Here is a 15,084-nt window from a genome sequence, read left to right as displayed (position 1 = left end):
CTCAAGTCGTGAAAAGATTTAAAATAACATATAGCATTCAAAAACATATCTGAGGATTGCTAGCTGCGATAGCTTCGTAGACCTGCAGTCTCAAAATGACAATAAAAATAAGACTGAAGAAGGGAAATTTCAGTTTTTTTGCTTAATGCTGATATATTACATTTCAATTTAGAAAAAACTGTAAAACCATTGTACAACTGAGACGCCTTGTGTGACCAAATATTTAATCAGGCGAAAGAACTAAAAATTCGCTCTAATAGGAATGAAAAATGACACTACACACGCAGTAGTTCAGTCTAAAAATCAATAAAGAATGAACAAAAAGCAGAGTTGAAGTGAGCATGACGTCAAATAGTCACAATAAAATCTTGACGACAAAAAACATGCCCGAAGAATTCCAAAGAGACTACAATAGTCGGAACTACCCCAATTTCTGTCAAACCATAAAAAAATTCTTTTCAGGGAAAAAACTCTTCTCTGCCTGGCCAGTAACTAAACATTATAAAATCTTAATGCATGTAACGAGACAGCATTGCAATCATAATAGTAAGTAAAAAATTTTAAAACAATAACAGTCATTCAGAAACTAAACGAAAAATCCAAAAAAACTAAACCTGAATTTTTAGAGAAAACTTAAGAGAAAACGAACATTTACATCAAAACTCCTAAATCAAAAAAGAAATATTATCCGGTAACGTTGAAACCGGAGAAATTTAGGACAGATTAGAACTGACCAAAAAGCGGACCGGCCAAAAAGTTGTCTCAAAATAACCAGTCTCGACACATTAGATTATTGATATTCACTCCTTCACAAAAATACGCATTCCAAAACAAGCAGAGAGGTGAGGGAAAAATGAGTAAAAAATGAGTTAAATAAAACAAAATAAGTGTCAAAAACCGCGAAATTCAGAAACAACAAAAATATTGGAACAAAAAATTTTCTTTTTTGTGCATCACATCATTTTAAAACATTTACTGACATTTTCCTCTTGTTCAGAGAATTTTTGGTTAAATTAGTCCCTCTTTTGCAGAATAAATTTATTGATAAAACGACAGGTTTTTGTTTCTTTTTCGCTCGCAATTTCTTTTTTGTTAACCAAACTTAATTTCAAAATGAGAGCAACTTATATCACTGAAAAATGAAATACTCTAGCCTGAAAACGCCAAAAATATTCAAAGAAAAGAGAAAAACATTCAGAGAAAAGAAAATTTTTGACCACAATAGATAAATAGGGCCAAAAATAATCATGCTTATTTGCGAGACACAAAAACTGCCAAAAGAGACAAAAATGCGAAGGCAACTGGTTAAGAGGGAGGGTGGCAACTGTACGAACCGCACCTTGCACAGTGAACTTATATCAGGTTAGGTGGATCGCGTCCGTATAGACAACCAAGTCGTAGAGCTCTGATAGATCTTCATGCCCTCCGGTATTCACCTGTCTAGAACATTTTCGAAGAGAGAAAATCAAATAATCAGACAGAAGATCGATCAAGCAAAGATTCGGTAGGACCAAAAATTGCATTCAAAAAAGACCAGCAGAACTGATAAAATTGCTACAAACTTCGTTTCGGAGCCATTAAACAAGTAGTCTTCATTATAACATCGGTGGTTCGAGACACTAATAAGAGCCATTTTCTCGTCAAAATAATAAGCTGAACACTTAAACACACAACAATGATACTTTAAAAAAATGAAATAATGAAAATATTCTATTCAATAAATTTTGAAACTCATAACGACAAAAAAATAATTATCAATTACACAAAGCTCCATTCAGTGTTGATCCGGTCAAAAGATTAATTCTAATAAAGCAAACAAAAAACGAATCAAGAACTCAAGCCGAAAACATAGGCCTGCAACATTTATTACCAGGCCGTTGCCATATACTGATGACAAAAAAACGTTCAAAGGTCTATAAAACGCAGAAGTTAACAAAAAAAAGCAAATTTAACTTAAAATTGTGAAACAGCAACCCATTTTGCCCATAGAACAAACTATTGGGCTCTCGAAAACTCTGTAACATAAACTGCGGAGTGAGGAGGGTTAGAAATTAATGCAGCTTTATACTAAAATTATTTTTTTAATAAAATCTATCTACAAGCAAAATAAAAGCCAAATCGGCGAAACCGGCTAAAAACTGTTATCTATATGCACATTTCTGGAAAAAAAACTAATTGTGCAAGTCAAAAGGCTATTCAATCAAAGCAGCGCGTGATCCAAAGTTTCTCTCGCTACGCAAAAATTACATCACACGGCAATTTTAAACTTTTGCTTTTAGTTTAGAGCACGACCTGAACAGCTATGATTAAACAATTGCGCATTCAAACTAACCTCCCAGTTTTCAGAAAAATAGATTTTGAAGAGCAATACGATATCTGCTTACATCAATTTTTATTAATCAATAGAAATTTAGATGCCTTAAGTTCCACAAAGATAACAAGTACAATGGCAAAATCCTGATAAAAGTCTGCCAGTTTTAACAAAGTTCACATGTAGGTAGAGAAAGAGTAAAAAAAACACTCATTTGGTAGCAGAAAACGCAATAGAAAAAGCAAAAATGTTAGCAAAATTTCCAATTTTTGCTGCACATTTCACCTAGGGAGTACCCGCAGTAAAATCTGTTATGTTTAAACTTCAATCTTACAGATCACCATAAAAAATCAAACGTTTCGGTAAATTTCAAGCTATCTTTGATGCCCACTAGAGGGAATTGTTGATACTTCTCAAAATTAAAATAAATAAAAACCTTGCAAATCAAAACTTTCTTTCTGACGAACTTTTTAACTTGGAAACGTCAACTACAAAACAACTTTCACACTGTACCAACACGGTCATCATTAACTGGGATACTCTGAGGGCGTTTTTTAAAGCTAATCTAAGGCTTGATCAAAACAAATTTTGTAATCCTGGGTTTATAATTGAGACATTCGCAAAACAATTTATTTATTAGAGAAAGTAAAATTGCTTATCTGTCAAAGCCTCCATGATTTTAAATTAGTAGCTGGGGTGATAAACCGGCTTCTTTTTTTAAAACGAGTAATGTGTAAAGGCAAAACTTGTATTTCAGCGTTATTCTGCAAGACGGAATACTGGCCTTAATTTTTTTGCTCTTAAAGTTTTTTTGTCAAAATTTTGATCCCCTGTCCATTGGGTGATATCTTAAAAAATACAGTCCGCGATTTTGCGGGAAAGATCGGGGAACGCCTGACAGCTGATATTTAATTACAAAATTCACTACAATAATCAAACCTTATGAAAGTTAAACCATAACACGACAAAGCTTTGAAAGAATCCAAGGTTGCCAATAAAAATATTTGAATAAAATACTTTGAACGCAAAAAACGGGAATGAAAAAATTCAAATATATCAAAAAATTTGATATGAAGGTACAAAATTGGCGCACGCGTTTGATCTACATTTTCTTCATTTACGTTAAATTCAGTGGGTCTAAAATTCATTATCACTGCGATGGGTCAGGTTCTATCAGCATGATTTTTTAGGTCAAAACGTAACAAAGCCAGCCTTCGGAAAAAATTGAGCAGCTGGGCATATAGTGAAAGAATTTGTGATTGGGTATGTATGTTATTCAAGAGAGCCTAAGTAGAATTCCGTTTGCTGAAGAATTGAAAAAAAATAAAACATAACTGACCAACGTCGTACCAAATTCTCTCGAACAACAGGCGAGGCCATCAATATAAGGGGAGCATATGCTAAAGAAACTTTTAAGATGAATAAACTTCTCTCTAGGGAAAGTTTCGATACCGCCACCGCCCGGATAGTCCTGAATATCAACCAGTATGGTGCAAGAGATACCAACCTTCTTCTCTAACAATCGCTTTCATTTAGCAACAGAATTAATTTCTGAATGCATGCGATTGAAATCACTCAGGTTAAACGTAAAAAATCAGGTCAAGCATGAAAAAAAACATTCGAGAAATGAAATCGAAAGAATGTCCTAGATGTAAACGGTTGCACAAAAATTTTGCATAAAAACATAGGAAGCGACTCGAAGACTCTGACCTCGAGGACATTGTTAATTGCTACCGAAACCATTATCTTGCTTCTCAAAATATTTATTCCTCGCATCGTAGTTGATTGCAAAAATTTAATTCGCCTTTGTAACGAGAAAAATTTCATTCAGTATTGACATCGAACAAAGCAAACAAAAAACTTTAACGTGATTCAGGAACCATCCAAGAAAATCCACATTGATTTTAATTTTGCTGAAATAAAATTTTGATGAAAAACTCAATGAAATCTTGAAACTGTAACAAATAATATTCTTAGTAAGCTTGGTAATGTTGAAAATTGGACCAAAATCGTAAGATTCAGAAACACTAAGTTTAAAAACGGACCAAAGCTTTAAACCAATATCTGGTTCTGAGGTCTTTAAATATCTCAGCAGTTCAATGGAATTTTTGGTAAGCATAAGGCAAATTTTTTGGAAACTGAACCAATTAGTAAATGAAATGAAAACTAAACTTGGTGGGGGGGGGGGGGCAGAAGATTACAAGAAATTTAACAAATACATCTCTCGCTGACCATTGTGGCTTCAATTGAGTTCAAACTATTCCAAAAACTTAATTTATCAGGAGAAAACAAAGGCAAAAATCGTTAATAATCCAAAGACAAGAAAATTTACAGAAAATATACATCAGCAATAAAAAATCATTTTAAAACAAGGAATACAGGCAGGAAAAATAGAACTGAATGCAATGGCCAAAAAAGTAGCATACATAATTGCGAGGAACCTAAGTTTGTCAAATGCTACAGTGTTAACATTACGAGGGCACTGTAAAAATGGTAGCAAAAAGTCAACTCCATAATTTTCAAGTTGAGGAACAAATTGATACGATTAGAAAAAGTAAATTTCACTAAACTTCACAGATTTGTATCACTGAAATATTTTGTCTAAAATGTCAAAATTGGCAAAAAACTGCAATCCTGAAAGCATTTTAGAATTTCAAAAATTTAGCGCCGAAAATTAACTAAATTATTAAATTACCCGACATTAAAATTCCAAAAATTCCACAGTCATCAAATCAATTTGACCGAAAAACAATCCAAAACGCTAAAAAACGCTAAAATTCACTTAGGTCAAAACGAACCCCGAACAAATAGTACTTCCGGTGAAAACAAAACAACCAATACTGGAGTCCTAAAAAGACACACACCATTACAATAACTGCTTCGAACTTCGTCCGAGAGCAGTTAATCAATTTCTCAAAATGATCTCATCACCTTTAATAATTTTTGCTCGAACTTAAATTTGAGAGCTTAACCTTCTTTGTCATTACATATATTTAAGAAAGTTGTTCAAAAGCAGACGCAAAAAAGACAGGTTCAAGTCAGGCACCGATGGGCTCCAGCTAAAAAACGTAGAAAACAAAATTCTTTTAGCGGTTAAAAAAATGGTAGAACACCATTACTAGCTTTTGGCTTTCAGTGCAATCAGCTATTGGTCCAGATATAATATCAAGACAGTCCCAACAGTGGAATATATAGTCGTACAACGTGCAAAAATCTAAACCTAACACCCATCCCTAAAAAGTTTTGTTAAAAGGTTACAACAACAAAAATGTAATTGTTTATCAGATAAGCTTGACAAGTACCATCAAAATTAACTTGACTTGAGAAATAAAGCCATGAGGCGCAAAGAAAAGAAGGGGCTAAAACCGCCGCTACGAGTTCGAGAGATTGAGAAAACTTGAGGTAATGTTAAACACACTACGCGCCTTCATTCAGTACAAGTCCATTTATACTGTAGATCCCCATTCTAGATGTGCTATCAAGTCACTCGAAACCAAAAAGAAAAGAACCAAAACATAAAACTAGCATCAGAAAAATTACTGACTCCATGTTCCATTTTTCAAATCTTCGACATGCAAATGCAGCCTCTCGATTTCAAACATGTAAATTCATGACTATAACCGTAAAGTTAACCACCCTTATTCTTATAATGTAACTTCTGACGAACATAGTCGCCGAAAAATAATTCATCGGAAAAACTTAAGATAACAGATCTTAACAATACCTCAAACCAATGTTCTATTAAAAAATCCTCTCGCTCTTTTATGCTTGTAGAACAAGTCCGTTCCATATTAACAATAGTAACCGTTGAACAATTAAGCGTACGTATTTTCGAAACGTTTTCAATTCCTTTAAATCTCATTAGAATAACCACGAGATGGAAATTACATGTTGTAATATTATCAATCAACAAAACCACATCATTCCTTTGAATAACTAAATATATAACTGGGGCTCGCTTTCGGTGAATCATTTTAACAATTTAACACATAATAAAACATTTTTTAAAGCCTTCAATTTTTTTCTGTGAAACTCGTTCGTGTCTCTTTTGCATCTCTTAACTTTTTGAACTTTTCTTTGACGTTTCCTTTGTTGGAGGTTTACTCTATTAACGAAAATTTCTTATAATTGAATTTGAATCCAATTTTCATTACATTTTGTTGTGACAGAAAAGTCACGTGTACACTTATTTTCATTAATTTCAAAGTTTCAGATTATTTTGAACTTTTTGTCGTCATATGTTTTTGTTTGATGGATAAAACGATATATCCATCTTTTTATCTCTCGGAAGATCTACAAGAAAATCTACAAGAATATATGAAGATCTACAAGAAGAATTTTAATTTCAAGGAGTAGATTATGACCAGTTCCATATTTGGTTCAAAAAGAGCAAACTTTTCTACCCCATCAAATTTGTTTGTTAATTCTGTCAATTGAGTAAGATGGCAAAAATAGCACTAAATTCTAAATGCAACAAAACAAGTGATCTAAGGAGATTTAATCTAGCCATTAAAGGAATTTGATGGCGTTCCAAATAAATTGATCTGATGGCTATTGGCATCAAACTGATATCTTTTTTGAGCTGTTTTTGGTATGCCGAATCTCTGAAGAAAAAAATGGTAGAACACCATTACTAGCTTTTGGCTTTCAGTGCAATCAGCTATTGGTCCAGATATAATATCAAGACAGTCCCAACAGTGGAATATATAGTCGTACAACGTGCAAAAATCTAAACCTAACACCCATCCCTAAAAAGTTTTGTTAAAAGGTTACAACAACAAAAATGTAATTGTTTATCAGATAAGCTTGACAAGTACCATCAAAATTAACTTGACTTGAGAAATAAAGCCATGAGGCGCAAAGAAAAGAAGGGGCTAAAACCGCCGCTACGAGTTCGAGAGCTTGAGAAAATTTGAGGTAATGTTAAACACACTACGCGCGTTCATTCAGTACAAGTCCATTTATACTGTAGATCCCCATTCTAGATGTGCTATCAAGTCACTCGAAACCAAAAAGAAAAGAACCAAAACATAAAACTAGCATCAGAAAAATTACTGACTCCATGTTCCATTTTTCAAATCTTCGACATTTAAATGCAGCCTCTCGATTTCAAACATGTAAATTCATGACTATAACCGGAAAGTTAACCACCTTTATTCTTATAATGTAACTTCTGACGAACATAGTCGCCGAAAAATAATTCATCGGAAAAACTTAAGATAACAGATCTTAACAATACCTCAAACCAATGTTCTATTAAAAAATCCTCTCGCTCTTTTATGCTTGTAGAACAAGTCCGTTCCATATTAACAACAGTAACCGTTGAACAATTAAGCGTACGTATTTTCGAAACGTTTTCAATTCCTTTAAATCTCATTAGAATAACCACGAGATGGAAATTACATGTTGTAATATTATCAATCAACAAAACCACATCATTCCTTTGAATAACTAAATATATAACTGGGGCTCGCTTTCGGTGAATCATTTTAACAATTTAACACAGAATAATAAAACATTTTTTAAAGCCTTCAATTTTTTTCTGTGAAACTCGTTCGTGTCTCTTTTGCATCTCTTAACTTTTTGAACTTTTCTTTGACGTTTCCTTTGTTGCAGGTTTACTCTATTAACGAAAATTTCTTATAATTGAATTTGAATCCAATTTTCATTACATTTTGTTGTGACAGAAAAGTCACGTGTACACTTATTTTCATTAATTTCAAAGTTTCAGATTATTTTGAACTTTTTGTCGTCATATGTTTTTGTTTGATGGATAAAACGATATATCCATCTTTTATCTCTATGACGATCTACAAGAAAATCTACAAGAATATATGAAGATCTACAAGAAGAATTTTAATTTCAAGGAGTAGATTATGACCAGTTCCATATTTGGTTCAAAAAGAGCAAACTTTTCTACCCCATCAAATTTGTTTGTTAATTCTGTCAATTGAGTAAGATGGCAAAATTAGCACTAAATTCTAAATGCAACAAAACAAGTGATCTAAGGAGATTTAATCTAGCCATTAAAGGAATTTGATGGCGTTCCAAATAAATTGATCTGATGGCTATTGGCATCAAACTGATATCTTTTTTTGAGCTGTTTTTGGTATGCCGAATCTCTGAAGAAAATAATTGGTTTGGAATACAAAAAAATCATCACTTGGTTTGAGTGAGTGACTTCGAATCTCTGAAGAAAATAATTGGTTTGGAATGCAAAAAAAATCATCACTTGGTTTGAATTCGGTGCAGTTCACAGTTGGTAATTTTTCAATTTTGAAAGCAATCATATCTGTTTTTCTAGCATTTAGAGTCAGTTTCTTGTTTCAAATATTGCTCAATTTCCATCAAACTTTTTTCAGCCCTGTTTTTAAAATACTGTTCCTTTTAATGACAAAATTGCTGTATTATCTGCAGTTTGTAAAACGATAGACTTCTTCCGTATTTAGTGCGTAATCAATTATATGAAGTATGAAAACTAGTACAGTACCTTGTGGAGCAACATAAATTATTACTGTCCAGTCTGATTCAATTATTCCATTCTTAACACTCTGTTTCTTTTTATTTAAAAACCAATGTAATTGAAAAACACTTGAATTATCTACAAAACCAAATTTTTCTAAATTTTGTGACTCTAAATGCTAGAAAACAGAAATAATTGCTTTCAAAAGTGAACAGTTACCAACTGTCAACTGCGAATTCTAAAGTCACTCACTCAAATCAAGCGATGCAATTTCTGTTTGAAGTCCAAGTTGAGTATTGAGTTAAAAATTTTGCTTCTTCCGAAAAATAGCCGGCAGATTGCCAGAATAGCTGCGAAAGAATAGACTTGCGTGCTTTACAATAAGTCTACAGATAGAAACAGATGCGGATATAAGTTGAAAGAGTTATCGACGCTGCTCAAAAAGCTATGAAAAAATCAGCGATAAAGTAATAAAGCTTGTTGGCAGAAGCCTTTTCATCAGGGACCTCTATTATGCCTCACATATGATTTCCTTTGACCTTAAACTAATTCAAAATAAACTTAAATTTTAAAGTGTAAAAGTCATTTTATTGAGTGAGGTAAGTCACTTATGATCAAAATATAGCCACGCAAAAAATTTGCTAGAGTGTTAGAAATGACGTCACGCTCGCATAAACCGTTAGTGAGATGAAGAAGTAATTCAGAAAATTTGACTTTTTCAGCTTTGCTGTGTGAAAAGTAAAACGAAAAAAAGCGTCAGACGACGAAACAAAAACCATAGACGGAAGAATTCCGAAAACGACTCGAAAATGACTCAATAACAATTCAAAGAGCCGTCTTCGTGAAATAATTACTTTTTAAACCAACTAAAATAACAGGTTCCGATAAAACTAACAAAACACAAAAAAAATCAGTAAAAATATGAAAATAGCCAATACAACGAACTGAACTTAAAAACTACATAACTCCTATTTATAAACAAGCCCAATCAAAGTACACGAGAAGCAAAAGTCAAGAAAAGTGAGGCCCCCAAAAATTTGTTTTTAAAGAGAAAATTAAATACTGTCAGAGATGGCCAAAAAAAGTTGCAAAATTTATCAATTTTCGTAGGTTCTCTCAATCGAAATACTATTTTACAATATAAAACAGTAAACAATGGGTATTCAAGTAAACTTTGTCGCTTTAACTATAAACATCGGTTGTCGCTTTCAATCACAATTAACGCGATGCAGCTAAACAATGACCAAAAAATTAAATCCAAATTAATTATGAAAAAGACTAAAGAGACAGAACAAAAATCAAACGCAAAAATTCGTATGCTGACGAAACCAAGCCCATAAAGTATTTGCAGAAAAAGATTTTTGTCCAACATTTGTTAAAGTGACGCTAGCAAAACCTCAGTGCCATATTATGTTATATAAAATCAATTGCCAACAAAAAGCTTTTTAAAAAATCAAAGAAAAAAAAACTAAAATATTAGTTCAAATCAATAATTTTCTTTTTAATAAATGCAGGACGAATGAAAATATAGGTCTCAGGACAATGTTAGAAAGAAACATGCTAAGAATATGGAGAATACATACATTGTGCAAAAGAATAGGAATAATTCGCAATTTCTGAAAAATTAAAAAAAAACTAAATCGGAAACTCTAATTAAAAATCAAAATAAAAAATTGAGGTAAAAACATGGATTTTTTGCTATTAAGCAATAGAAGTTCAAGAACATTCAATTTCCATTTTCCTGTCTCAGTAAGAAGTGAAAACAGCTCAATTGCAAAACAGTAAAACAATTTAAAAAAACTTTCAAAACATGGTGAAAATTTTCAATGAATTTTAAAGGGCTACCGCCAAAAACAACTCAATTAGGCACAAAACGAAACCAAAATCAACGATGGTGCACCAAAAGATTTTCCATCGTAAATACACTCAAAGCACAAACAAAAAAACTTGAAAACCGCCAAAATCGGATTAGTATGTGTACAAGTTTATACAACAGAATCAACAAGTCGAAAAGAGGCATCCAATTCAGAAATTTTTCAGAAGACCTTGACATGTTGACTAATTTGGTTTCAAAAAGTCCACTCAAGGAGCCAAATAAGAAATTAATGAAAAAAGCCCAAAATTGACGAAAAATTGGGCTAGTTTTGCACTTGAAACGCATTGTTAGGCTCTTAGAAACATTGTGGTATCAGATGGTTGCATATTCATACAGCATCGAACAAGATTTACTTCAACAAAAACCAAGTTACAATAAAAACCGGCCAAACTGGCGAAAAGACGGCTAAAAACTCATCTATAAGCGCCAATCTCTCAAAAACTCTTTTCAAAGTCAAAAAGGCATTCACGCCGCCTGAACAAATAGTACTTGCATACTCCTCTTCGATTCGTTAACAAAACCTAGAGCACCACAATATAGCTCCGCTCAGCTTAAAGCTTTGCAGCTATAAAAAGTAAGAAAAACAATTTCTTTTTCCTCAACATAATTATTTTTTTTATCTCTGTTAGGACAATTTTCGTATCAAGACACGACTTTTGTTTTTTGAAACCAAATCGATTTCCGCCGTTGATTCCCATAACTCTATTGGGATTGAAAGAAAAGAAAATATCAACAAAAATTGATTTTTGTATAAAAACAATTTTAAAAGCGATTTATTTTGATGTAATTTCGTAATTGAACATACTTCTGTCTCTCAGTGAGAGGCTACAGGGTCTAGTATCAATACCAATAAGCATTATAGATAGTTACTAAAACTTTTGAGAACAAAGTTCAAGTACCGGGTATCTAAAAATGGGCTTTATGGGTTTATCCCGTTTCTATTTCTGACTTTGATTATTTTATACTGACTCTCTTCATTTTGAATTGCTTTGCTGAGCAGCTTAAAGTGGCAAAATGGGTAAAGCGGCAAAATGGGTAAAGCGGCAAAATGGATAAAGCGAAAAAAAAATTCGACAAGGAAAAAAATGGGTAAAAATGGGTAAAGCGAAAAAAAAATTCGACGAAAAAAAAAAAAATAGGAGCGCTATAATAGCCGGCTGAGAAGATGAGGGCTATTAAAAAACAACTGCAAATTGGACGAGATTACATTCGTCATTTGTTATGAGAGGAGACACTGCTGTATAAAGAACAATTAAATGTCCTAAAACTACGCAATGGGGATTCAACGTGGTTGACGATTATAATGACCGAAAAGTTAGAACCAGGTTCCAAACAATGTGGCCTGCCTGTCAGAAAGAAAGCAAGAGAGCACAATCGTCAATTTGGAAAATCAGAACATTTCGTTTTTGAAAAAAAAATCTGCGAAATGGATTTGAGAACTTTTTTTGCAGGACCTAAGAAGACTACCTCAAAACTATTAACTTTTGAATAATAAAAATTCTTTTAACCTTCGATAATAAAATGAGCGCAGAATTAGAACAAATAGGTGATCAGGATTTTAATCGAACTCAAATTTAAATAGTTAGACAACCTTTTCCGCTACATATTGGCAGAATTACTCCCAGTAGTTAGATAAATGTTCTCCGTGATCGCACTGATCAGAAGTTAGTTACCATTGTTACAAAATTTCAAAAAAGATAAACATACCCGGCAGATTGCCGAAAAAAAGCCGCCGTTGATTCCAATAAGCATGATTGGGATTGAACGAATAGAAGATATTGAAAAAAAAAGATTTTTGTATAAACAAATTTTTTTAGTCCGATTTATTTTGATGGCATTTTGTAGTTGAAAATACTTCTGTTTCTTAGAGAGATGCTACAGGGGCAACTATCAATACCAACAAGCATAAGAGATGGTAACTAAGACTTACAGGAACGACGTTCAAATAGCGGGCATCTAAAATTGGCCTTTATGGGTTTATCCAGTTTCTATTTCTGACTTCAATTATTTATACTGAATCTGTTCATTTTTAATTGCTTTGCCGAGCAAAGGATGTTCAAATTCACTTTTAGCAGAATGAAAGAAGAGAGAAGTTAGCCTAGAAAGTCAAAAAGATTTCACGCAAAATGTCGAAAAAGCGGCAAAATGGTAAAGCGAAAAAAGTTCCACGAAGTAAAAAAAACATAGCAGAGTCCTGAGGTACAATTCAAAGATATTTCATTGACTAACCAAAAAACTAGACCTAGAACGGTCTATGAATGGATTGGGAAAACCATTTAGAAAAAAAATCCGATCCAAAAAATCGAATAAACTGTAAAAATGAAAGTGAAATTGCCGCATGTGAACAAAAAACCACTAGCGAGAAAGCGAATTTTTGTTCAAACACCGTTCTCTCATTCTACTTTAAATTTAGAGCAAAAAATTTCACGCCGCAAAACCACTCGCTTTTTCGCTCCACTTCCTGTTTCGGCATGACCAAAATCACTACTCCAATTTGACTTCAAAAATCATGAAAATGTGTGAACAGATCTTAAAAAAAAACATAGCCGGAATAATTCCGGAACGACTCGAAGTGGAAATCCACTTAAATGCCCTGCAACTACTCGTCACACAAAACGTGCCTCCACTAATTTAGGATTATCTTGAAACAAAACCGTAATACAAAAAAGCATAAAAAAATAAAATCTATTAAAATATGATAAAAACTCCGATCAAATTTCGTCATAACTTGAGATCCCGAATTGACTATCTCTGCCACAATTACTTCGTCAGCACATATAGTACTTACTAAAACCACTCATGAGAATTCTTAAAAATATTTTAAGCCAAATCATGAAAAAAATAAGCTCTTACAAACAACTTTGACTAAAAAATTGGAAAAAGATTAATTTTTTTAAATATTACAAAAGCACCTAAATTCAAAGAAAAATTCTTTCTAGCCAATAGGTTATTCAAATGCTCGCACAACAATAGGCAAGCCATAATAGGCGAAGAAACTTGTCTAAAGTCCAGAAAAAAACCAAAAAAAACTGCAACAAATTAGGCGAACTGCAAAAAAAAATAGTTCCAATTTTCGCCATTTTTCGTCATATTTTTCAACAAAAAAAAATTATATCAACAAAACTGTTACCAATTGTAAACTAAAAATTGCCCAAGTAATAGGAGTCTTTTCAGTGCACTTTTGAGGCAGTAACACAAAACAAAAATTGAAAAAAAATAGCAAACATTAGCTTAAAAATCATCAAAATACATGAAAAACCACCGAATTAGCATAAAATTCAAATAAATTTCCAAAAATCTTCAACCACTACCCAAACCAACCTAAAATTTAAAGAAAATCATAAACAAACCTCTTAACCAAAAAAAATTAAAAAAAAACTGCTTCAAAATGCCGCACGTGAACAAAAAATTTTGCTCGCTTTCAGAACTTTTTCACACCTCAATTTCTCGCTCTCTAGCAAACAGCGATATGAACAAAAAACCACTCTCTTTTCGCTCCACTCTTCATTTTGTTCAGCAACAAAACCACTCCAAATTTTTTCACGTGTTTCATTTCCCGCTTCAAAATTCACTCCAATAAAATTGATTAAAAAAAGGACTTCTCCAATACTCCTCTTCGAGTCGTAAAAAGACAGCGCCCCAATACAATATAAATTTTTTGAATTGTAAAAAATAGGAGCGCAGTAATAGCCGGCTGAGAAGATGAGGGCGGCTATTAACCAACACAGAGACCGGTGTAAAAATTATTGCTACATGTTCATTTAAAAATAAGCAGGTGCGAAAAAGTTTGTTTTTATCAGAATCTTCTATTTGTACTTCAAAAGTAAAATGTTAAAATTACATACCCAACTGTGTTAGAGTGTAGTAAAAAGTTCACATCAAATCAAATCAAATGAAAATGCTTATTGACAAACTACTCAAAATTTTATTCAATAAAATAAAACTTCATCGGGTAGATCTAATTTTTAATTACCGATTAATTTATATTGACCACAAACTAACAAAATTTGCAAGTTATGAATAAAAATTAGTGTCATAAAACATAGTTGAGGAACTTTATGACTCAAATTTAGTTGTACAATAAAATTAACAGAGTGAGCCAATATTATTCCTCTAGCCCTCCGAAACTAAACTGAGCAACATGACACTAAGATGACACTGGTCTCGAAAGGAAACAAAACCGACCCATCGCCGCTCAAATTGCTCTCAAGAGACAACTTTACTCGCATTTGAAGACCAATCTCTAACAGCATTCGCTCCAGTAGCTTAAAATTAACTGCAAAGCAACTCCGCCATTTTTTGTCAACTGAAGCCGCACGAGCTACAAAGTTCTTTGGCAAGTTAACACGAGCACACTGTCTTGAAAAGCAAAGAAATGCGTTATTTTAAGCCTATAATTTTAAATTTGTCCAATGATATAATATTCCTTGTTAC

Source organism: Convolutriloba macropyga, chromosome 15 (genome assembly GCF_964194025.1).
Source record: "Convolutriloba macropyga chromosome 15, txConMacr16.3, whole genome shotgun sequence".
NCBI lineage: Eukaryota > Metazoa > Xenacoelomorpha > Acoela > Convolutidae > Convolutriloba > Convolutriloba macropyga.
The sequence above is the reverse complement of the archived record's forward strand: the minus strand, read 5'-3'. Positions refer to the sequence as shown.